This window comes from Epargyreus clarus, unplaced genomic scaffold (genome assembly GCF_041222505.1).
Source record: "Epargyreus clarus isolate Ecla_fem2 unplaced genomic scaffold, WU_Ecla_fem_2.2 ptg000026l, whole genome shotgun sequence".
Classification (NCBI taxonomy): Eukaryota; Metazoa; Arthropoda; class Insecta; order Lepidoptera; family Hesperiidae; genus Epargyreus; species Epargyreus clarus.
This window is the reverse complement of record NW_027332233.1, coordinates 12,725,140-12,749,433: the sequence shown is the minus strand read 5'-3', so window position 1 is coordinate 12,749,433 and position 24,294 is coordinate 12,725,140. Positions and strand designations below refer to the sequence as shown.

General features: G+C 33.8%; 1 protein-coding gene and 1 pseudogene across 1 annotated transcript in view; one reads left to right on the top strand and one right to left on the bottom strand.

Moving 5' to 3' along the window:
- Positions 1 to 11,496: 11,496 nt before the first annotated feature.
- LOC140752994 (uncharacterized) lies at positions 11,497 to 12,798 on the bottom strand (annotated as a pseudogene).
- The window catches only part of Tob (Transducer of ERBB2), a 66,561-nt gene continuing 54,656 nt past the window's right edge, over positions 12,390 to 24,294 (top strand). Inside the window, exon 1 of the mRNA XM_073087891.1 lies at positions 12,390 to 12,768. The gene's annotated coding sequence lies outside the window, so the exon portion shown is untranslated. The remainder of the gene's footprint in view (positions 12,769 to 24,294) is intronic.

Genomic DNA, 24,294 nt, shown 5'->3' with positions numbered 1-24,294 from the left:
ATCTACTATTAGAAATTATAGTACGTAGATTCATCAAGTATACGATTATATATGTATTGCAAAGGTTAACACAGCTAGTTTTTGAAAAGCTGGTAAATCATTAATAGTCGATGGTAAAAGTAACATGTCCTTTTTTATAATATAGGAGTAGCAGACGAGCACGCAGTCCACCTGACGGTAAGTGGCTACTGCCACCCATGGACATCTGTAATCAACCCCAAGTCTGAAGTCGGCCATAGATGCGCCGCTACCACTGACGACTAAGATGGAACGCCTCGGAAAGTCCGTCTCCCTTACCACACCCTCCGAAACGGAACACAGCAGCGCCTAACACTGCTGTTATTAGGTAGAAATAGGTGTGGCGGTAGTGCCGCCGGAGTCGAACCACAAAGGGTTCTACCACCTTCACGTCTTTATGTCTGCTGCGTCTTTAACTTTGCTACGAAGACTATGTAAAACAAACCTTGCTCATTACCTATCTTGTACTAGGTACATCGTGTGTCAGGAAATTTTATACACATGTTGTCAGGGGATAAGGACATAGAGTACCACTTATCCCCAAAAAAGTATTGTTCCTGAGAGATAGATAAAAAATTGTGACCGCGAGCGAACTCGCAGGCAAAAGCTAGATGTAAATAATTCATTGATACGTATGAAGGTAAGTAATATTTACTTATCTAAATGTGACTTTATTTTTATAATATAGGAGTAGCAGACGAGCATGCAGTCCACTTGATGGTAAGTGGCTACTGCCGCCCATGGACATTTGTAATCAACCCCAGATAGGATTAGATATTCCTTTCTGAGGTCGGCCACAGATGCGCCGCTACCCCTGAGGACCAAGCTGGATAGCCTCGGAAAAGTCCGTCTCCCTTACCACACCCTTCAAAACGGAACACAGCAGCGCCTGACACTGCTGTTATTAGGTAGAAATAGGTGTGGCGGTGGTGCCGCCGGAGTCGAACCACAAAGGGTTCTACCACCTTCACGTCTTCATGTCTGTTGCGTCTTTAACTTAGCTACGAAGACTATGTAAAACAAACCTTGCTCATTACCTATCTTGTACTAGGTACATCGTGTATCAGGAAATTTTATACATATGTTGTTAGGGGATAAGGACATAGAGTACCACTTATTCCCAAAAAAGTTCTGTTCCTAAAAGATAGATAAAATCATGTGACCGCGAGTGAACTCGCGAGTAAAAGCTAGTTGTAAATAATTCATTGATACGTGTGAATCTAACAAATATGTACTAAGATAAACGCGATTGTAGTGTCTTTACTATGTACATATGAGCGTAAAGGTAAGATAAGACTTGCAAGGTAACTTTTGCAATTATCGACTATGACCTTACATTACGAGGTACAAATTAAATTGTCATTAAGCTTACGAGACGACTCATAAGCAGTAAAATGTGTGTAGCACCTTAAATTACATACGAACTTTTAAGAGCATATGACGAATTTAGTAAATGAAAAATATATGTTGGGATTAGTTGAAAACTTAACAACATTAGACAATTTTAGTTAGCTATAGAAATAACAAATATCTAATAATTTCAGACTAAAAACATAATATCAGACTTTTGACTTTTTAATTAAAATTAATTTATTTTATAAGCTCGGCGATCATGAGCCACTTTCATAATCTGTTCGAGACTTCGGCAGTTAATCTCAATTATCATTCATTGAAAATTATATTGTTTGGAATACTTAGATATTAGTTTTGTAAAGTATGTGTGGGCGCGCCGGTAGGTAGATCTACAATGGTATTTCGATTCAACTAATTTAACCAATATTTATAAAAATATAGTTAAAATAATTAAATGAATAAGCGTTAATGCCACCATAGTAACAATAACACCCAAGCAAAACACCAAACAGTTCAGAGCACCACCGTGCCGTGCCCACTATTGGACAACTTCTGATCTGTTGACAGTTGCGCGCCCCTTTTTTATACCATGATACGGGTAGCCAATTGTTAATACGGAGCGGTAGTTCGAAATTAATATCATGTGATTTTAAAAACGGAATATTTATATATATGAAATGAAGCATTCTCCCACACGGCCATTCTGACGAGCAGCCGTTACGGCTCGCGAACAAAAGTTTAAAAAAATCAAATTCAATAATATTAAAGAAGTGGATAAACTACTTTAGATTCGCGGATAATATAGTCTCAATTTTAACCACAGAAGCCAAATCTCATGGTACACAAAACACGTAACTTTAATTGGTTAACCCCATAACCGGTGTCTAATATTACACTATTAGACACCGGTTATAAATGGTCGTGTCACATGAAAAGAACTGCCAAATCGCATGGCTGATGTCAAGTCACATGACATCATAAATTCGCTAAGTCACATAGCTTACGTACATAATTGATTATTATCTGAAAAGAATTGCCAAATCACATGGCTGATGTCAAGTCACATGACATCATAAATTCGCTAAGTCACATAGCTTACGTACATAATTGATTATTATCTGAAAAGAATTGCCAAATCACATGGCTGATGTCAAGTCACATGACATCATAAATTCGCTAAGTCACATAGCGTACGTACATAATTGATTATTTCCTGAAAAGAATTGCCAAATCACATGGCTACTGTCAAGTCACATGACATCATAAATTCGCTAAGTCACATAGCTTACGTACGTAATTGATTATTATCTGAAAAGAATTGCCAAATCACATGGCTGATGTCAAGTCACATGACATCATAAATTCGCTAAGTCACATAGCGTACGTACATAATTGATTATTTCCTGAAAAGAATTGCCAAATCACATGGCTAATGTCAAGTCACATGACATCATAAATTCGCTAAGTCACATAGCTTACGTACGTAATTGATTATTATCTGAAAAGAATTGCCAAATCACATGGCTGATGTCAAGTCACATGACATCATAAATTCGCTAAGTCACATAGCGTACGTACATAATTGATTATTTTCTGAAAAGAATTGCCAAGTCACATGGCTGATGTCAAGTCACATGACATCAAAAACATTCATTAAGTCACATAACGTACGTACATAATTGATTATTTCCTGAAAAGAATTGCCAAGTCACATGGCACTCGGGTTATTATCAAACATAAACATGACTGTTGGCCAGACAATCATCGATATGCAAGACAATCCCGATAACACAGAACTTACAATCCACATACCGTTCCAAAGTTCGCAGGTACTCAAGAGAAACACAAAGTTTTTACCAGATTTTTGACTGTCGATACTGTCATTGCTTCACAGGGTTCACAGTCATCTGACATGTTCAAATAGTTTACTTTCCATAGCACATGTTCTCGTAGTCTGAAAACACATTACATTATATGTATAGTCAATAATTATATACGATATAACGAGAGAGCTCCGCGTTTCGTTCATGGTTTGAGAGTAAAATCTACAGATCTTTTCGTTTGGCTCGCTTAAATCTATGGCATAGTTTTCTGCATCGCCAAACGTACACTGGGTAGACTCCAGATACCCTTGAGAATATATTTCCCGATGTGTAGTTCTTCACAATGTCTTCCTTTACTGAATTTGTTATAATGTGTCTGACTATCTCAGACAGGATTTCTTGAAAATCATTAATGCCTTTTAAGTCAGCTCATTTGACTATGACAGAATTTTATAAGAAACTATTCGAGACCTGCTCAAAACCATGCACGAGTGCTTTTCTTATTTAGAACTGTAAACAAATAAGCTGTAACAAGCATAAAAATAAAAAAGTAAAAGTTAATTCAAATTCAAATCAAAAAGTTAATCAAACCGAAAAACCTGATGTCTACAACACAAATGTGTGAAAATAATAATAAAGTGAATTGTCACGTTCAAAACAGTTTTAATGTCAACTTTACATACAGTAAAGAAAATATCAGAGCAGCAAGTACTCCGTGGTCGTTATTCTTAATAAAATATTTAAAATACTATTGCCTTACCATAACATGAGCTATAGTTCGCACCGTTCATGTGATGACGTTAAATGCCAACGAAATAACACTCTGAAGTCCACAGTTACATTACAACGAAAACCAGGTCATTAAACGTAAAAAGTTATTGGAGTCATCCTACCTTTATTATATTATTTACCTTATATCATTTTACTTTTACCTTGAATTTTACAATTACCTTCGTTTGTGCGATAGGCATTGCTGCAAACAAAGTCTTTACCACACAATAATGATCACACATTGCAGAGTCCAATTTGACAGTAGTGTATTTACTCTTGTCTCTTTTTCTTTTTGCAGTATTCAATTTTTCCAATTCTATCAGAACTTGCACTAGGTATATAATTGCTCGTCCAAACCTGACTTTGACTTATAAATCTGCAAAGATATACATTTTAATTCGTAGAATAACAAACAGCGGTCGAAACAGTATGAACACAAAATAATAACGAATATTCTCTGGTATGAACCGCGAGTTCCAATACAATATCTGATAATAATAGAATTACCTATTTCAATTTAATATAACACATACGTTACAGTATCTGTTATCACCAGAAATTGTGAATAACTTCCAAAAGTTCTTGATAAGTATACCTACAAATACCGTTATTTCGTCCCGGATTGATTTATACATAATATTCGCTCACACACAAAAACTTTAAACCAAATTTTAGAAGTAGCAGACAAGCATGCAGTCCACCTGATGGTAAGTGGCTACTGAGGCCCATCAATATCTTCAACACAGCAGAGCCTAACACTGCTGTATGGTATTGGTATTGCCGGACCATAAAAGTTTCTACCACCTTTATAACCTTTATCTGCTTGAGTGTAACGACGACAAAATTATGAATAGGAGAAAAACACACCGAATTGTTTCGTATAATATAAACATTGCGTGCGTGAATATTCTGAATTTGTTATATCCACAGCCGTATATCTAGACGTAATGTCGTCATCTGCACAGTTACAAAACTAAATAAAATAACAATAAACTCCTTATGTCAATGAATAATTAAAACTTTAGATTGTTAGCTAGATTACATGATTGTATAGTTGACTTACCACTGTTAAAGTATAAAAGGTACCAACATAATATAATTTCACACGTAAAGTCTAGGATCGTGATGTACGTCATCTCGAAAGGTATTATTTACTATGACACAAAATAAGAAAGAAGATCCAATAACAATTTAAAGTACTGTAAAACAAGTTCAAACTTTAAGTTATTATTAAAAATACTTGATCGACTCCGAGCGAGGCTGATGAATTGTCTTTATTAAATTAAACCTTTAAACACATTTGACCGATCAAAATGCTTACAGCTTTGTACCATTATAGTAACTGTTTTTTTTCTACAGTCAGCTAAGCTTCGATTCTCTTTACTTCTGCAATTATTAAAGTGAATAGCAAGTAATAGTTACACATTATGTCACAAACAATGTGAAAAACACAGAAGACTAAATGTTTATTAATAAGTTATAACTTACGTTAATTCACCTTTTTTTTTTGCCTAGTCTAATACACCATTTGGGGTGATGCAAACCTTACCAAACTCGTTTTCTTCAGCTTTACCTTAATGTATCCTTCGCAAATTGTAACCTTTATCAATAACTTTAAATACACAAATTTGTAAGAGCACAAAGTCGCTTACCGATAAACAACTTACTGACTCACCACCAGAATCTAAATGTTACATTTTCATTCAATTTTGGTCCACGTCTACGGCCATCACAAGTCAAGTGTTGTTACAAAACCCCCAATAAGCAGCTTTCATTTTAGTTACAGATTCTGGGAACAAGCGCTAGGTAAATATTATTAGATAGCATCCTACTAAAAATGACAAGCGCTGGTTGAGAGTACACCTTTCAATGAGCACAATACATATCTCACTATCACGGTGTTCCAGGTGAAACTAGAAATATAACTTACGAAATTCACGGGCCATGGAATTGCGATGGCAAAAAGTATGCTACCTGATTTATCAAACCTTTTACTTCAATAATAATCTTCATTGTGACTAGTTTTATTTTAAGACTGGGAGTTTATTACGAATGTTAAATGCATTACAACGAATACATACAAAAGGGTAGATATCAGAACTTGTATTCATAATCGTAAAATATTTTTTGCAGCATAATAATTTAAAACAATATGATCGTTATTCATTTACTTATTTAGCATAAGCAAGCATCGACTCTTAAAGAGTTGATATAAGCAACGAAACTGTGAAAAGCATAGTAGAAATTACTCGAAGATTTTAAAAACCCAAAACATTTCTAAAAAAATGTCGGTACCTACGAGTGTGATTGTTAAATTTTTCGCGCATAACCAAATATTTTCATATTAGTGATTCTTATAATCTTTAACAACTTTCAAATAGCAAAATTGAAAATATAAAAACCATTGGTTTGATCATACCGGAGCGCCAATCGTTCGCCAATGAGTCTCGGCGCCAATGAGTCTTAATTACGAAGACGGTTAACATGGATGATGCGAACCACCTTACACCTTCTCAATTTTCATACCCAAGCTACTTCACACGCTTGCGGTAGCTAAAATAATGCACATACAATTATTACAACATTTAGACAAACCGTACACATTACTCACGCAACCGGTTCATCGTGTGTTTCACACACAGCTCCTCCAATGTCGAAGGCCTCGTCAATATCGCCTCCATTGCGCGTCCCAGACTGTCGTCAGGAGTACAGCCACGATAAATTCTTCAGTTGAACACTTATGCACTATACACGCGGTTGATTATCTTCTGTTTACGTTACTTTAAAACTATTACGTAATAAAAGGGCGTATCCTATCCCGATTCTGATGTGGGCGCGCCGGTAGGTAGATCTACAATGGTATTTCGATTCAACTAATTTAACCAATATTTATAAAAATATAGTTAAAATAATTAAATGAATAAGCGTTAATGCCACCATAGTAACAATAACACCCAAGCAAAACACCAAACAGTTCAGAGCACCACCGTGCCGTGCCCACTATTGGACAACTTCTGATCTGTTGACAGTTGCGCGCCCCTTTTTTATACCATGATACGGGTAGCCAATTGTTAATACGGAGCGGTAGTTCGAAATTAATATCATGTGATTTTAAAAACGGAATATTTATATATATGAAATGAAGCATTCTCCCACATATGACTTTATTTAGACGAGTAGTTCGAAATAAAGTAGTAAAATTAAAATTAGATATTCAGACATACATGAGATAAGAATACATACATAATGTGTGTACATTTTTTGTATGTGTGTGCATGTGTGCGTGTATGCATGGTGTGTGTGTGAGAATATGTAACTTGTAACGATTCATGAAGTGGTTAGAAAATTGCACTTTTATTCACATTGCGGCAACAAAGTGATTATGAAACTAAATAATACAATAACTGTTTAAGCCTCAACTTTGAAACTGAAAATGCTGTTTATATTTCTATTATTTTATCCAACTGGCAAAATATGCTACAAGTGCAAAATCAAAAGATAATCTTAATAGTAGAATCACATATTTTATTTCATTTCTTTTCAAGTAAATATAAGCAGACATAAATAAATTCCCTTTTCGTAGATTTGTCGTATTCCAGGAAAAGCTTCAGATTTGAAATGTTCCTCATACCCCATATTGAAATCAAAGCACGCTTCGGTTTGTTAACGTGTGTTTTCACCCTATGAATATGCAATAAGCTCTTTCCTTTGCTAAAAATCTATTGATGTTGTTTCTGGTATATTGTACTTATATGTACAATATATACATATGTATAATATATTATAATATAGGAGTAGCAGACGAGCATGCAGTCCATCTAATGGTAAGTGGCTACTGCCGCCCATGGACTTCTGTCAACCCCAGATAAGATTAGATAGTCGTACCTGAGGCGGCCCAAGATGCGCCGCTACCCCTGAGGACTAAGCTTGAACGTCTCGGAAGAGTATGTCTCCTTTACCACACCATTCAAACCTGCCTCATAACATCAGCGTTTAACGCTGCTGTTATGAGGCAGAAATAGGTATAGCGATGGTGCCGCCGGAGTCGAACTACAAAGGGTTCTACCACCTTCAGATATAATATATTTAGAAGTGACTGATTATGTATTAACCTGTTTTATTTTAATGACTGTACATTAAAGCATTTAACAGTGGCAGAACTCTATACCGTCTGGCAAGACGACGCCTATTTCTACCGTACAACAGTAGTATTCAGCACTGCAGTGTTTTGCAGTATATTAAAGGTTTTGGTAACTCAGAGATACATACAAGGGACGTTCTTACTTAAGTCTTAGGGACAGCAACGTGTCTGTGGTCTTCTGGTAGGACTTCTATTCTATTATGGATTAATTAGAGATGACAGCTATTATTGGATTAATTACGGTAGTGACCACTTACCATGTGACTAATGAATTTTAATCTAAAACATATTAGTCATTTATTATTCCTTCCCAGAATTTGATCCTTGTAGGCGACACTATCCAATACTGGATTAATAGTGTTTTTTTTTTTCAAAATGAACTCGTTCGATTCCTGGCTAGGGAACAAGATATTTAAAAAAAAAAGTAATGTTTAGTTTTTATCAAAATCGGCTTCGTAATCGGATTTGCTCCTGAAGGCCCATTTGAAAAATTCACCCTGTATATTGTTAATATTACCGCTATACAACCTTCAACTCCCTTAAATCAGACAACAGACATACAAGCTCTATATAAAGACAAAAAGGCGTGGCAGTGACCAGCATAGTACAACAACAGTTGATTGATTAATCTAAAAATAGGTTATCGACTGACATAACACAAAATTTGGACAAAGAAACACATGCATGACCCAAAAAACCTAAATACCTTTGGCACTGACATAATTTCAACATAACGAGCGTAAAGTACCTATGTTCCGTTTATCCACTGACCAATATTAGAAAAAGGTCACAAGGTTACTATACCAGTTACGTATGGTCATTAGAGTTTGAAAATGTTGGTATCACGATCGTATGATCACATGCTATTCACAAAAATAAAATTATTTAAAGAGACGCAATTCGTCACAGAGATGTATTTGATACATACAGGTCGTCACGAACATGTTTGTCATATACGCTGTTTGTCGAACATCTTTCCCTCACATTCAGTTCAACACGAGCATGTTTATCACTGACGTAGTGCGTCACAAAAATAATGTCAAACATGAAATTTGTCACGAACATACACAGTTTGTCTGGGACAGTATAGTCGTTAAACACATAGTTCGTCGCGAACATTGTATGTCAAACACGTAGTTCGTCACAAATATAATAAAGTCAAACACCTAGTTAGTTACAGATATGTTTTTCAAATACGTCACGGTGATCTCAAAACTTTTTAAGGGGCCGAAATTTCCATATAGAAATTTGATGTACATAGGTTTTAGGTAGGATTGAGTTGATACCATGTGCAACGGACTGGTACCGACTGAAAGCTGTTACTTCACAGCTCCAAGGCAATTCATTTTACAAATTATACTATTAGTAGTAAAAACCGAAACTCAATTAAAACAATAGATATAATATACTTATGAAATAATCAAAGTAATAAAGCTTAAAACGCAAAATATTTCGTCTCACGTCATTAAACATTCTATTAACGGATCATATACGTTTCTACCCCTATCTTGTGGGGAAAATCGGATAAATCCAACCAAACTTTGCTCCCCATGATCATTACAACGTAATTCGGTTTTAATAACTGTAGGGACACATTATATCTTAGGGTGCGCTGTTATTACTTTTTTATTACGAATACAATATTATTTTGAAAAAAAAACATAGTATAGGTACATTATTTTTCACATAAGCGAATGCTCATGAATCTGTTTTTGACTATCTTTTTATTTTGTCCAAAATAATTTCTCATTTATTTTATATATTGCGACAGTATTTAATGCCTATGACTGGAACGTAACTGAAATATTTAAGGAAATACTCGTAATAATTAAACCATACTTAATATGCAAGTTACCTTGTAATGGGAGCGTATTGGGAGGTGAGTGAAACAAACGAAGGTTGGAGAAACACTGTATTACATTATATCTTATGATCTAATAGTACATCAAGTATGAGTAATAGGTACTCTATACTACAACTTAACTTGCTCTTCATAAATTAGTTTATTTTTATTTTTATTTTTTTATTTATTTATTGAACACCAACATAATGAACATTTATACAGTTAAGGTACAACAAAACACATAAGGGGCTAGCTTAATGCCACTATAATTATAGGTGTAGACTACAAGCAAGTTAATGGAAAAAAAAGAAACATAAAATTAAATTGAAGAAGCACAATAATGTAATGTAGTTTAAAAAAAAATAACATTGATACCAACATCAAACACACCAATCCTTACCGAATTAAATTTATAATATTGGTAGAACATTAACCAGTACATAACGATGGAAATTCAATCTGGGAGATTCTGGTCCAGCAAGTGCAATTTCATTAGCGCCTCGTCGCCGCGAAGTTTCAGCTATAACGCTAACGACGTCATTTTACACACCACAACGCCAACGTTGGACGTAACAACGCAAGTTATACAAAATATGGTATTTGAAATTTATGAACGAATTCTTATTTTATGGCCCAACACAGAAAAGTTGTTTCGTTCTATGATACTACACAACAGTACAGTTACAGTACTGTATATTAGTGGTAGGTTTTGTGGTTCATAGTAATTAATGCATTTTTACCCTACTTACTGTTTATTTGGTTACTACGTACTGATGTTAAATATCGAAATATGTCTAGTGTTGGCGATGCAGGCTGCTGGCTGATAATAGGGATACGTTTTATATATTTTTACCTTTTTATACTATTTTTGTATTTTTAAAATAAATATATTACATGTCACTTCTGACTACTTAAAAAGAAAGGAACGTTGTTTTTCTCCGACTTCCTAAATTACTTAATAAACCTCGATATAATTCGATAAAGCCTTTGCCCTAAGCATCGCTGCCGGACCCCAGAGCACTATATCTATCATAATAACATGTACAGTTTTATTTTCTCTCCTACATTGTCTCCCTTACCACACCCTTCAAACCAGAACACAGCAGCGCTTAACACTGTTGTCATTAGGTAGAAATAGGTGTGGCGGTGGTGCCGCCGGATTTGAACCACAAAGGGTTCTACCACCTCCTAGATATAATAATGTATAGTTATAATAAAGTTACAATAATGTATAGTTAATATTTAGTTTTCAGTTGTATTTATCTTTGTCAATAAAATAATACAACTGGGATTGGAAATTGTGATACGATTTTAACACTAAGTATACTCATAATAATATACTTATGGCTTTAATTTTTTTTTTGTAAATTTACTTTTTTATTTTATTTCAGTTATAGTATTCGAAACTACAGAACTCCCCCACTAGCTTTGACAACAGATTTTTTCAGCAGATATAAAGAGGGCTGAAACCATGGTTTATGAAATCACATTGACGAACAAAAAAGAGCAAAAAAGATAAGGTGATAACCCTTACATTCAGAGCGCGATAAAAAATATTTTAATAAACTTTATACTTGCTGCTATCTAAATCGTGAGCCGTAGAACCCAAAAGTATAATATTTGCGACCCGGATTTTATTGCCGCGCCAATCTAAATCTCTTTCAGTACGAAATCAGGGTGTTACAAAATTTTACTTTACACAAGGGGTTTTATCGTAGTGACGAAAGTCCTTCACAGTTGTACCTTTTGTGAAACTAAACTTTGTGAATAGACGGATCACTTTCCCTTACCACTTGATCATTACTGAACTCAATGGAAAATAATAAATAATCTTCGCATATGGTCATGAAGGGACTTGAGTACATCGACAGCTTTTGTAAACAATTCTTTTCCATTTTCTTTAGAAGACTCGTGTCTAAAAGCACCGGAAATTTTCTTCACATTTTTAAATATAGTAATTAATTTGCTTTAATATTAAATAAGCCTGCTGAATAATTAACTTTATCTTGGAAATAAGGTAATCTTTGTAGGAAAATTAATAGGACCCCTAAATTCAATTGTTTCTTAATTATTCTTCTTAAAACTTGGTTCATAAATAGGACGTTTTTATTGTTACTTTAGTTCTAATAGTCATTGCAATCGAAAATTATACAACATACAAATACCTTGCATTTAAGCTTAAGAGATTAAATAACTTACGTCGTAACCGTAACAAGATAGAGCGACATTGTAAATTGTGATTACGGGAACTATTCTGCTTCGTAGCCATTAATTCCGTAGCGCATTCGAAACGTCTACGTAACGAACGCTACACCGTAGCTAAATGTGAGTGAATTGTAAATCTATGCGCCTAATCTGGCTGTAACGTCCTTAAACTTGTCAAGTATCGCGGTAGAGTGGGCAAGTGCAGGCTCAGTCCCCGTGACCTACATACGACGACCCTCGCTCGGGAAGCTGCTAATTTCCACCATCGCGGGCTGTACCGACGTCACGGAGGGGGCAGGGGCGCTCGACGGCCCGCTGGCTGTTCGCTCAGATCAGTCCACCGCCCCACTCCGACCGGTAACCACGCGTCGCGTCGCCGCGGGAACAATACGCGATCCTACATACAAAACCTCAATCAACCGCCTGAAAATTTACTAAAAGTGATCACTCATATTTTTCTAAGTGCAACCGTGAAATTATATTTTTTAACTAACTGTGATAGTCAGGCGGGCGGAGGCTCGGGTGGGGCGCGTTCCGCTGACACAGTGGCTCAGTCGGCCGCCGGACGCCGAGTGGCAAGCATCATCGATTTTCTCCGCACGACTGTACGCGAGGTACGTAACATCACGTGCTCGTATTTTCATCGCGGCTATTTCCACGCGTCGCGTATTTTCGAACGATCTGTTTAGCGTTCAAGGCCGCGACTGTTTGCGTTAAGGTTTACGTTCTGTGCTTATGTGCTGAAGTGTAAATCTCGTATCACAATAATATTTATCTACGTATTATCACGAGACGTTCGATGAGGAAAACGAATCGCTTTCATGGTTTCACGATCTTCGGTGTGCGCTTAGAATAAGTAATGCGATAACGCTCTTATATTTTCAAGGTCGTGGATCAGTTGTAACGTCGGTGCTCTTACTGTTATGCAAATGTGTTTGTTTCGTATCCATTTTATGGGCTATTCGTAATGAATGTGAAGTTTATATTCGCGTCAAAGTAATTGTAAAATAAATGAAGTTGGTGGCGCATGAAATTAAATATAATAAAGGTCGCAGTGACCAGATGTGCATTGATAGTGTGATCATGACCTACAGATGGTAACATTCTAAATATTACGATCGCGGTACGCGATCTGGCATGAGTTCAGATTGCGCTTCATTCAGACAGACGTATGTAATTATGTACCTATATATTTACAAATAAATAAACGGTTGAATGGCGAACTTTCGCATTATATAGCAAAGCGAAATGCATAAAGTAGACATCGTTCATCATTTGCTTTTATGTAGAGCTAGTGAAAACCAACTTAGAATTTCATACAGAAAATGAATACATCATTTTCTGTATGAAATTCTAAGTTACGCCAAATAAAATTAGTTTGTCTAAATGGAAATTAATGGCAAATCAAATGAATATATTAAATTGTAATACATTTATATCTTCTCATAATTATTAGCATATTTATTGCTTATCGTCAACTGACAAAATGCGTTAAATTATATCTCTATAAATTCATTTTTCTTCTGCGAATTAATATTAAGTGATATTAATAATAATTTCTACCTATTACACTTTGCCTCCTCTCATCTTAATGCAAACTATCTAAGTTCATTCGTTTTCTATCCTAAAGAAGAAAATAACATTTTTATTCCAAGATTTTTTTAGGTACAAATTAGTAGGCAACAATAAATCTATCGTGCATCGTAATAGTGGCGCAGTAAAATAGTTATTGGTTTCTTATCGTATAAACTAACTGTGTTCCATACTTTAAAACACGACTCGTGGCAAAAGTTTTGAAATTTTGGAAAACTTTCATACGCGTCATAGTTTCTTATTATGACGATGAAATTTAGATTAAAATAGTCGAATATTACTATGAAAATATTACTTACTTACTAATAATTTCGTTAGGTACACAATAAGGTACAATAAATCTATCGCGTCTCCTGCACATAAGCAGGCTTTAAAATTGATTTATTTATTTATTTGTGGCCTCATTGAATAAATTTGCGAAATTTCGCTACAGAAAACATAGTTTCCTGTAGCAACTTCTGTGAGAATCTAACTAAATCGTTTTAGATAAGGTTGACACCTTAATAATAATTTCATGAGGTACACAAAATCTATATTGCATCATTCATAAGACGTACAAGAAGTTATTGTACTCATATCGCGAAAAACGATTTTATCGTTCAGTTTAAAAACGAATAAATTTATTCGTTGTGGAGTTTTAAATAAAAAATATATACTAGAAACAATGATGAAAAAATGTATTGTTCATAAGTATTTTGTTAGGTATATAAAATCTTTTGTACATCGCAATCGTGCTCTTAAGCAGTAATTGGATTCTTATCGCGCACAACGTGTTCATTGTTTGATTCTCAAACGGAAAATAAGTTTCCTGAGAAAATTATGAAAGAGTAGGGACATTTTTCTTAAGGTACATAAAATACCCACCACAACATTTCTTTATCGACAAGGGTTAGGTAACTGGTGGAGAATGGGCATTAGGCATTAAGTTCGCCCTTTGTAACCACTAGGTTTACAATAAAGTTTAAATAAATAAATAAAATCTTTCGCCATCGAAATTCCAAAGCTTATCTTTATCGTCGTTATCGTAATACGAACTTTATAATTTTAGTCGTGGTATAAAATCTCAATGTTCTGGCGAATCTCGTTACGAAATAAGTTTGCAATGTTTTGAAGTTAAGTTTACATATAAGCCAGAAAATTATGTTCGAAACAAATTCTTCAGAAGTGGAACACTGTAGCTACCAAAGTCTAACGATTTAAAAACAAAACATGCCACTATATCGTTTAATACATATGAAAGAAATTATGATTTATGAAATTTGACACTTTTCACATTGTGTTACTTTTGGTATCGAAGAGAGTATTAAGACTAATATCGACATAATATACTCTTGTATACATTTTACACTTACTTAGAAAATGAACTCTTCATAATATTGTACTCATTCACATATACAATATAAATTATAACCGATTATAATGAAAAGGAACCAATATACCATTTTTAGTAACAAAAACAACTAACTAGTTAAATTAACTCGACGCTAACTCGACGCTGTGGCTGTGGATACCTCCACAGCCACAGCGTCGAGTATTAAGGCGCTGGAGCGAACACGACTAGGTTCCAATCACGTGAATTGCCCTTACAACAGTGGGGAGGGGGTGCAAATCACCTCCTACTCATGTATGAAGATTTTCATTTTTCTCCCACTTTATGATTTTAGACTAAATTTCCTCCCACTTACTTCATATTTTTAGACTTCGCATTGTCATTGAAAGGTGTCCCGCAATATGGTTTAAAGGCTCGCGTGACGCACCTTCGTATGCTAAACATTAGTTTAAATTAGCTGAAAACCCTATTATTTGTTTAGTAAACACAATGCTACTTTGTGTATATGGTGTTATGTTCTAATTATGAATAAAGATAGAAGTTTAGATTTGACTGTGGATATTATAATTCGGGATTTTAAATTTAAATTGCACGACGTTATACACGAGTAAGCAATAAAATAATTGACTATTGATGTACTTACTATTGATGTAGATTCTTCGAATTCATTCTTTTTAATATACATTTATAAATAATTTCCACTAAGAGAATTATCGAATTAAGAATTGTTTTGTAAAGTTTGTAAGTAATTTAATAGATAGAATTGTTCAGTGGTAATTTAGAATGTAAATTACTAATAAAATCACAATTAGTATCAATTTTTACTACGCAATATATACAAGAATATTAACGTTAACTCTTTAATTACTCATAAACTTGAAGTCATTGTCCTTATGCATACAATGTTGCTATGTTTATTTTTGTATGTTTGTAGCTTCATATACTTAGGTATATAATAAATTTTTATCTCTAATTTGCTTTCAAGCAACGTCGAAGAGTAAATTCTAGACTGAACCATAATTTTGAGATGTATCTATATTAGAAATTAATGATATATTTTTGTTACAATAGGTAAAATAACAGTATCCAATAGTAAGTAGAGGTGTAGAGTAATCTAATTTAATTTAAATCTAAGGTATGGGCCATTTGAAAAAAAAGCATTTAAACAAAAAAAAAAAAAAAAAAAAGTAAAAAGATAAAAAAGTAACATACATTAGTAACGTACATTTTTAAAATGCAAACCAAAATCGAAAAATTCTACAAAACACATAAAACACATAAACCTGACGAAAATCATAAACAAACAAGATAAAACTAAAAAAAGTATTACATTTCAATCCAAAAACGATCCCCAAAATCGAATTACCTAAAATCAACGCAACCTCTTTAGACATACATAAAGACATTAAAATACGAGATCAAAATCGGAACATTGACCTAAAACTGTAACCATGACGGGATTAGTGAATAGAATTTCAATAAAACAGCCACTTGGCAGGCCGAATTTTGAGCACACTTTACTTGGCACGGTCTTCCACTGCATTAACTAATGCCTCACTTGGCCTTCAACTTTCAATTAACAGCTATCTTTATTATTCCAATAAATTAGTTCACGTACGATTAAATAATACTGACTTATTCAATTGTTCTTAAGTCAAATGAGTTTCTTTTCGTTATTCTGGATCCGATTCTATTTTCTAATTTCTAAAAAGAAACTTATTATGAATATTTTTGACTTAGATAATCTATAATATTTTTTAATATATCAACGTATGTATTTTATCTATGCATCTGCTTTGAAATTAATATCACGATCAATGACATATTTATGTTGGTATACTTTTAAAACTTTTGTTAGTAGGAAAGAAAATTGATATGTAGAACATTTATTTTTAAGCAGCAAATAATCATGCGACCCACTTGACGTTAAATTATTTCTGCCGTCCTTAAATGCCCTACCAACCCCAAATAAAATATGAATCCTATCTGAGAATATTCACCGATACGTTACAAACAAGTAGAAACTAACATTGATATCTGAACCTTAACAAATGCTTAACCTTAACAAATACTACAACGCATTAAGTGTTTTCGTAAAGAAAAGTAATTGGCGATGATGCCGCAACAGTTCAGTGTTCACAAGTACATAGAGCAGGAATATCGGAATCTAACTTTTACGTAGCTCTTGTACGTCCCGTGATAGGCAAGATCACGAGCGTAATTACATAGACTTGTTGAGCAGACTTAAGTCGCTGTCACCGTGTTCTTTCGCGGTACTACGATGCAATAGTCAAACCCGATATTTAAAAAATATATGCCAATTGCGAGTCAAACTCGCACACGGGAGGTTCCGTACCAATCAATTTTTTATTTTTAGTATTTGTTATCATTATGACATAGACATAGATAAAGTGAAAAGCTTAGTATTTGTTTATATAGCGGCCACCGATATAAACACTTTGTAAACTTTCAAGTTTCTATCTATTGCGGTTCAATAGATAGAGCCCTATGACAGACTGGGTTAGTAATAGGGTTTCGTTTTTACTTTTTGGATACAGAACCCTAAAACTATGAAGATTTTACCATTTTAATTAATATAAGTCTACTTTATCCTTTTCAATGTAAAAATATACGTAACGTACGTAAATATACCTAAAATACTCACTAATAATATCAGTATGGCGTCGTCTTTCATGCCTTTTTACAAATTATATTCCTTAAGTTTCAAACCTCAATTAAAACTTCTTGGTTATTACAACATGCATACACTTCTCTTAATAATTACATTCATAGTTTTAAACTTTTAATGAATGCTCCTCAAACTTCAGACTTAAGATTAAATATCAAATAATATCAAAATGAAGAATACCAATGAGCTAGAAATATTGTAATTAAATGCTAAAAGTATAATTAGCATTAATTATATTGGAGAAGCTAAGAACACCATACTGTTACTTGTGAGTTCTAGGTTCTATTTAGACGTTTACATACTCTATGGTCCGTGGTTTTCTCGACACTAGGAATCCTTGTTCGACACGTGCATATGAGACTAATTCATAAAACGTCATGTTATAATTTAATACTCCTATGTTTATCAATTACGAAACTCATAAAGAAAACTGAAATTACCTTGGTATGGACATTCAAACTAGCCTTATGATCTCCTCATATTTCAAATGTTTATATGGTTTATTATTTATTTATTTATAATATTAGATTTACTAAGATTAAAACTTTTTCAGGATATTTCCCTACAAAGAAACACAATATTTTTTTAGATCGTATCGTTGTGTGTTACGAAGTTAAAAAATGTGTTAATTTATCTTTCATACATATTATAGTATTAATTTTAAAAATCCTTATATCTACAACTGTACACAAACGTCCCTTAATTCATATTTTACCGTCGAATTATTACAAAACAGTAAACCTAATCTAAACAAAGTACAATCGCGTCCAAAACTCAATGGGCGGAGGTTGTCACGAGATGTTAATGATCCACGTATCGATGTCAAGGCGGTACAGTCGCGGTCACTACCATCGCCAAAACTGTCGATACCTAATGTAGGTACGAATAGCGGTTATGTGAATTATGTGCGTGAGTGTCAATTGGATGAGTAGTGTTTTAGAACGTGATATGGTACAAGTGCTAATTTACACGTAAATGTTTATGACCTTGTATCGCACCTTATGTAATTTTTGTAATAAATTACAGTGGCAGTGTAAAATGTACAGAAACGTAATAGATTTCAATGAAATCTACACAGAAAAATGTCTTAACAGTATTTGAATAAGATATAAATTATTGTTGATTTTATCGTAAATTTATAATTTAATCGTAGTATATTTGTAGCAGTGACGACATGCATACATTTTTCTTCAATGTCCTGACTGAGAGTCCTTAAAAATCTGAAGGGTGTGTGATACCAATTCGTACTTGGCCAGCGCGGGGAACTTAGGCTATTCTGAGAGGACATTCGTGCCTAGCTTATAATGAGTCCATGACTATATAGGTATCTTAGTAATAGCTATTCAATGTTCACACGGTACAAAACTATTCAAGTTTGTTGACTTTCTTATCGACAAAGTAATTATAAATTTTCATTAATGTTAAAATTAAAATACACGTGTCATTACAATGTTTTCTCAGCAAGAGATTTTATTATAGATTACGCTTTATGTCGGAGTCACGTTCTGGTTTTATCTTCTTTATGAAGTAAACTACAAAAACTGTCATAATTTTGTATAGAAAATAAGTAATTTAAACTTTTTTATAATTTATAAGATTTAAGATCATTGATTTGGGTATAATTATACGGAAGGAGCTTCTAAATAAATATAAATCTTCTACATCTGAATATATTCCCGATGATTAAATTTTACCTAATCTTTCCTGATGCTAGAGTCAAGGTTAAAAATAAGTGCTTGAAAACGAATGCAAAGTTTTCCCTTTAATCAACCAACCAACCAATAATACTTATAGTAGATAAGTATTATAAAAATATGCAGCCCCTATGCTACGAGGGCTTTAATCACCCTCCGTATACGTATTTGATAAAAGGGCCTATTCACGTCGATTGAAGCCAGGCTATCAATCAACATTCGTTCTGTTTGGGGGCATTTGACCCAGTTGCGAGGGCCACTTAACCACCGCAACCCTTTCGAATATTTTTTCTCAGTTTTATAATTACTTTTATAAATATTTTCTAACTAAAATTAGACCATGTAATGTACCATGGTGATTTTACATGCATTTTAAGAAGTTATGTTATCACAGATTCGTATACAACGAAATATTATTCATATCGAAAATAATATTGTATAAATGAAGTAAAATATTTAATGTGCTAATCATAGAATGAGCTCCCGGAAAAACGACAAATAAAAGGCCAGACATGCATTACATAATTACAGTTTACCGTCTACCTCACAACCCTCTATACACGTATTTGATAAAAAGGCCTATTCACGTCCATTGGAGCCAAGCTATCAATCAACATTCGTTCTGTTTGGGCGCATTTGACCCAGTTCCGAGACCCACTTAACCGCCCTCACGCAGCCATTTCGAGGCTTTTTCCGCGCAGTTTTTATAAAATTTTCCTCTTAATCGCATCTCGCAGACAAAATTGGTACGAAACGAGCGCTCGAGCGCTTCGCTCGACAATTTTGAGTTTTCTTTTTAATTTGGCGGATTGCGTTATATCGCTTCACTGACTTCATTACACTCAAAACTTCTTTAGGGATAGAACATATAAAATTACCTCAATATTTTTATGAAAATAACGGTTTGTATACTTTTGCTTTTTTCTTTATTTTGTTCGTAAATAGTAAATGGAACTTACTTTTAGTAATAGAGTGCATATTATTTAAAGTATTATGCTCCTAGTTAATTTTTAAATACGAGCACCTACCTATGCTCCTAACCTAAATCTTGAATATTGTAATATCATATTTAATATATGGTATATAAATAAGTACCGCCTATCGATGTATCTTCAAACAATTATTCTTATATAAATTGTTTATGGTAATCGCATGTTCTTCAGTATTTGAATACATAATGCTCTACAACTCTACAAGCCCAAAATAGTATTACACGAGGAAAAAGTTGCTACGATAAGCACGCAATACGACTATTTGCTCAATGGAGGTTCGAAAACGAAATTATAAATATTTAATGGATGAGTAATGCATTAATTTATATTTACAGGTCGTGATAAAATAGTTATAATAATATTTTTTTAATATAAAATAAGCAAACAGGCATTCAGTCCGCCTGATGGTTAGTGGCTACTGACGTCCATGCCGTTATTAACCCCAGGATTAAGTCCTAACTAACGCTTCCGATTGTTAAGTCTCCCTTACCAAACACTGCAAAAACACTGCTGTCATTAGGCAGAAAAGTTGTGGTAATGACTCCAGAGTCAACCTCATATTGGAAATTCTAACACAAAACTAAGTACGAAATAAATGTCTTCATTCATGTATTTTCGTACCTACTTATCGATAACGCCGATTTATTAAAATTGAATAAAGTTCATCACTAAATTTCATATTACCAACCTTACTAGTACATAAATATTTATCTGCATTTTATAGTACCATACCCTGAATACATTTACTGTTTTCCAAATTGTATAAGACACATGAATATGTGTTAGCTTTAAAGCTGAAGTTTTGATTTTGGAGCTTTTCCAGCTTACTGAATGATTAATCATTTCATGTTTGTTCTAGATCATCTGTTTCTAAATATTCATTAGATACTGTGATCGCTCATTTCGTAGTAAATATGTATTAGGCTTAGGTTTAGATAAATAAATTAATATTAGAGTAACAGTCTGTAGTCAGTAGGTAACGTGGAGAACTGTAATTCTCGAAGCTTTCGACCTGTTTTTTTTTTATTTTTAATGCTTATTTGCATAAAACGAACGAATAAGAAGTCCTTAAAATAATATCTATTTTTAACCCCACATTTGGACGAATCCAACAACACCGACATTAAAATCCAGCAAGCCGTTTTGAATGCAGGATGTGCCGACAAACGAGGCATACTTTCATATGCCCGAAAAACATTACCCTCCGATGTCGAGTAAAATTACGGTCACTTTTGTCTAATTCAGCATGAATGATATTTGAATCATCTGAAGATTTTAATGGGACATTCGCTTAACGTTAGATAATTTTATATATAGACTACCTTCTTCCCCGAACATATCTTAGACACCAGCATACAGTCTTAAAAGTATAAAACTAAGCGCGCTTTTAAAAATATTTACGCACAAGAATAATAAAAGTTTTGTTAGAACCATTATTTTTTGAAAACAAAAAACATTTCTCGTACATTCCAGTCCGAGCATCAACTTCCTTTTCAACAGGGATTTTAATTGGCAATCAGTTCGCCATTCGTTAAAATCTTTCTATCGGCTAAAACAATTTTATTAAATCCACTAACAAGTGGAAAACTCTTCGACTTGTAAGCAACAATGATTACAATTGGCTCCAAGGAAAATTTATTACGATTGCCTCTTTTTAATTGAAGAACTTAAGGTTTTTTTTGGACGGGAAGGTATACCTACTTCTGGACTTAACGTTATGATGACCGACACGGAAAAACAAAAAAAATCCTTATAAATATATAGGTACTTGCTTGTGGTGTGTGTGGGTGGTGTTTAAGTGCAATTTAATTGCGAACAATTCCGTATATTAACAAATTTCTTTTTAAATAATCATGAATTACGAGTAAGTATAAAAACATAAAATCTATAAAAATGTAAAGCTAATTGTAATACCTGCCGTATTAATGATGCCTGATTAAAATTATACAATAAGATATTTTCCTATTTATTCCATATTATTAAAAAGCAATTACAATTGTATTGCGAATTGTATTTGTTCGTCTTTGAGCAAGTGCTCAAAGACGAACAAAACGAACTTAGCTATAAGTAATGTTAAACGTTTTAACACAATAAATAATAAAACGTACATTAGTAGTCAGAAAACCTAATCAATCAAGCTTTTGTAAATTTACATTCTTACTTTCTTATCCGTTGTTAAATAGTAAAGGTACGTTTATACGACAAACATAACGAACTAAATATAAATGTCGTACCATATTTATATGAAAAATCATTTGTATAAGCTAGTAGGTATTAATAAATTGTAAAACAAAGCTGTACGAAAACCATTATTATTTATAGAGACGAATCGCAAGTACGAAATGAGCCTTAATTTCAGTTTATATAGGAATCCATTTCTCATTTCCAAAGATATTACGTTTCCGTTCATTCCCATCTTATCTCGAAAGCTCTTCATCTCTGTAATTAATACAGACAGAAGATGAGCCAACTGACATATTGCTTAACGGAATGGTTTGAAAGCGACTGCCAAAATAAACAGGCGGATGTGCTTTGTATATATTTACGCGTATATGTAAACTCTCAAATTATTTTTGGATTTCAAAGCACATTGAATCATACTTTATAATAGAAATTAAGTATACCGAGAAATTAATATTTTTCTTTCTCTATTTCATAATTTCATTTTTTGACGTCTAATTAGGTAGACATACATTTTGGAAATCACGTGCGTATTTTTATAATTAAAACATGCTTATTTGGTCTCAATCTCACATAATAGCAATGGCTTCATCAAGCTTCTCATCTCTGTTCTTAAAACTTATATCTTTCCGATTCATGTAAAAAGTCCGTCACTAACTCGCAATTGTTATTGTAATTAAACTTATGAAATAAATTGAGAAATCAGAAACTGATAATTAATCCGATTAGGTGCCGATTTATCCCTTAAACCTTTTAATGAGCGGTTAATCACCTTACAAAGTAATTGCCACTAAAACCAACTACTTAACTAAAATGCCCAACATTTTGTTATATCGTTGCTAATTGTTTAACACACATCGTTTTCGAAATTTAAGCATTATAGAGCTCTTAATCTCCGCTTACTTTATACATAAAAGATCTGTCAACTCAATGTCACCTTTACGGTCAATGTCAATGAATCTGCCATGAATGTACGTCCTACGGTCTACCCAGACCACCTACAAAGTTATTTTCAGTAAAAATGTAATTTAGAGTGAACATTACTAATGTAAATAAAGTATTTTATCACATTTAAGTGGAAAACGAACAATTATACAGCGCTTAAAGTGGTCAATGCTACCCATGGACATTTAAAATCGACCTGAATTAAGATTGAGACGTCGTCTAATGTCAAACACAGCCTTATCGCGACTATGGGAACTAAGAAGCCATACCGAATACCGAACACAGCAGAGACTTGATATTGTTGCTATAAGACAGAAATAGAAGTGACAGTAGTAACTCTGGAGTACTTAAAATTCTACTATCTTTATAACTCACATTACATTACATTATGAAGGTGGTAGAACCCTTTGTGGTTCGACTCCGGCGGAACCACCACCACATCTATTTCTACCTAATAACAGCAGTGTTAGGCGCTACTGTGTTCCGGTTTCAAGGGTGTGGCAAGGGAGACAGACTTTTCCGAAACGTTCCAGCTTAGTCCTCAGGGAGAGCGGCGCATCTGTGCCCGACCAAAGGTAAAAATATCTAATCCTATCTGGGGTTGATTACAGATGTCCATGGGCGGCAGTAGCCACTTAACATCAGGTGGACTGCATGCTCGTCTGCTACTCCCATATTATAAAAGTTCTAGTCGATACTAAACGGTATACTAACAA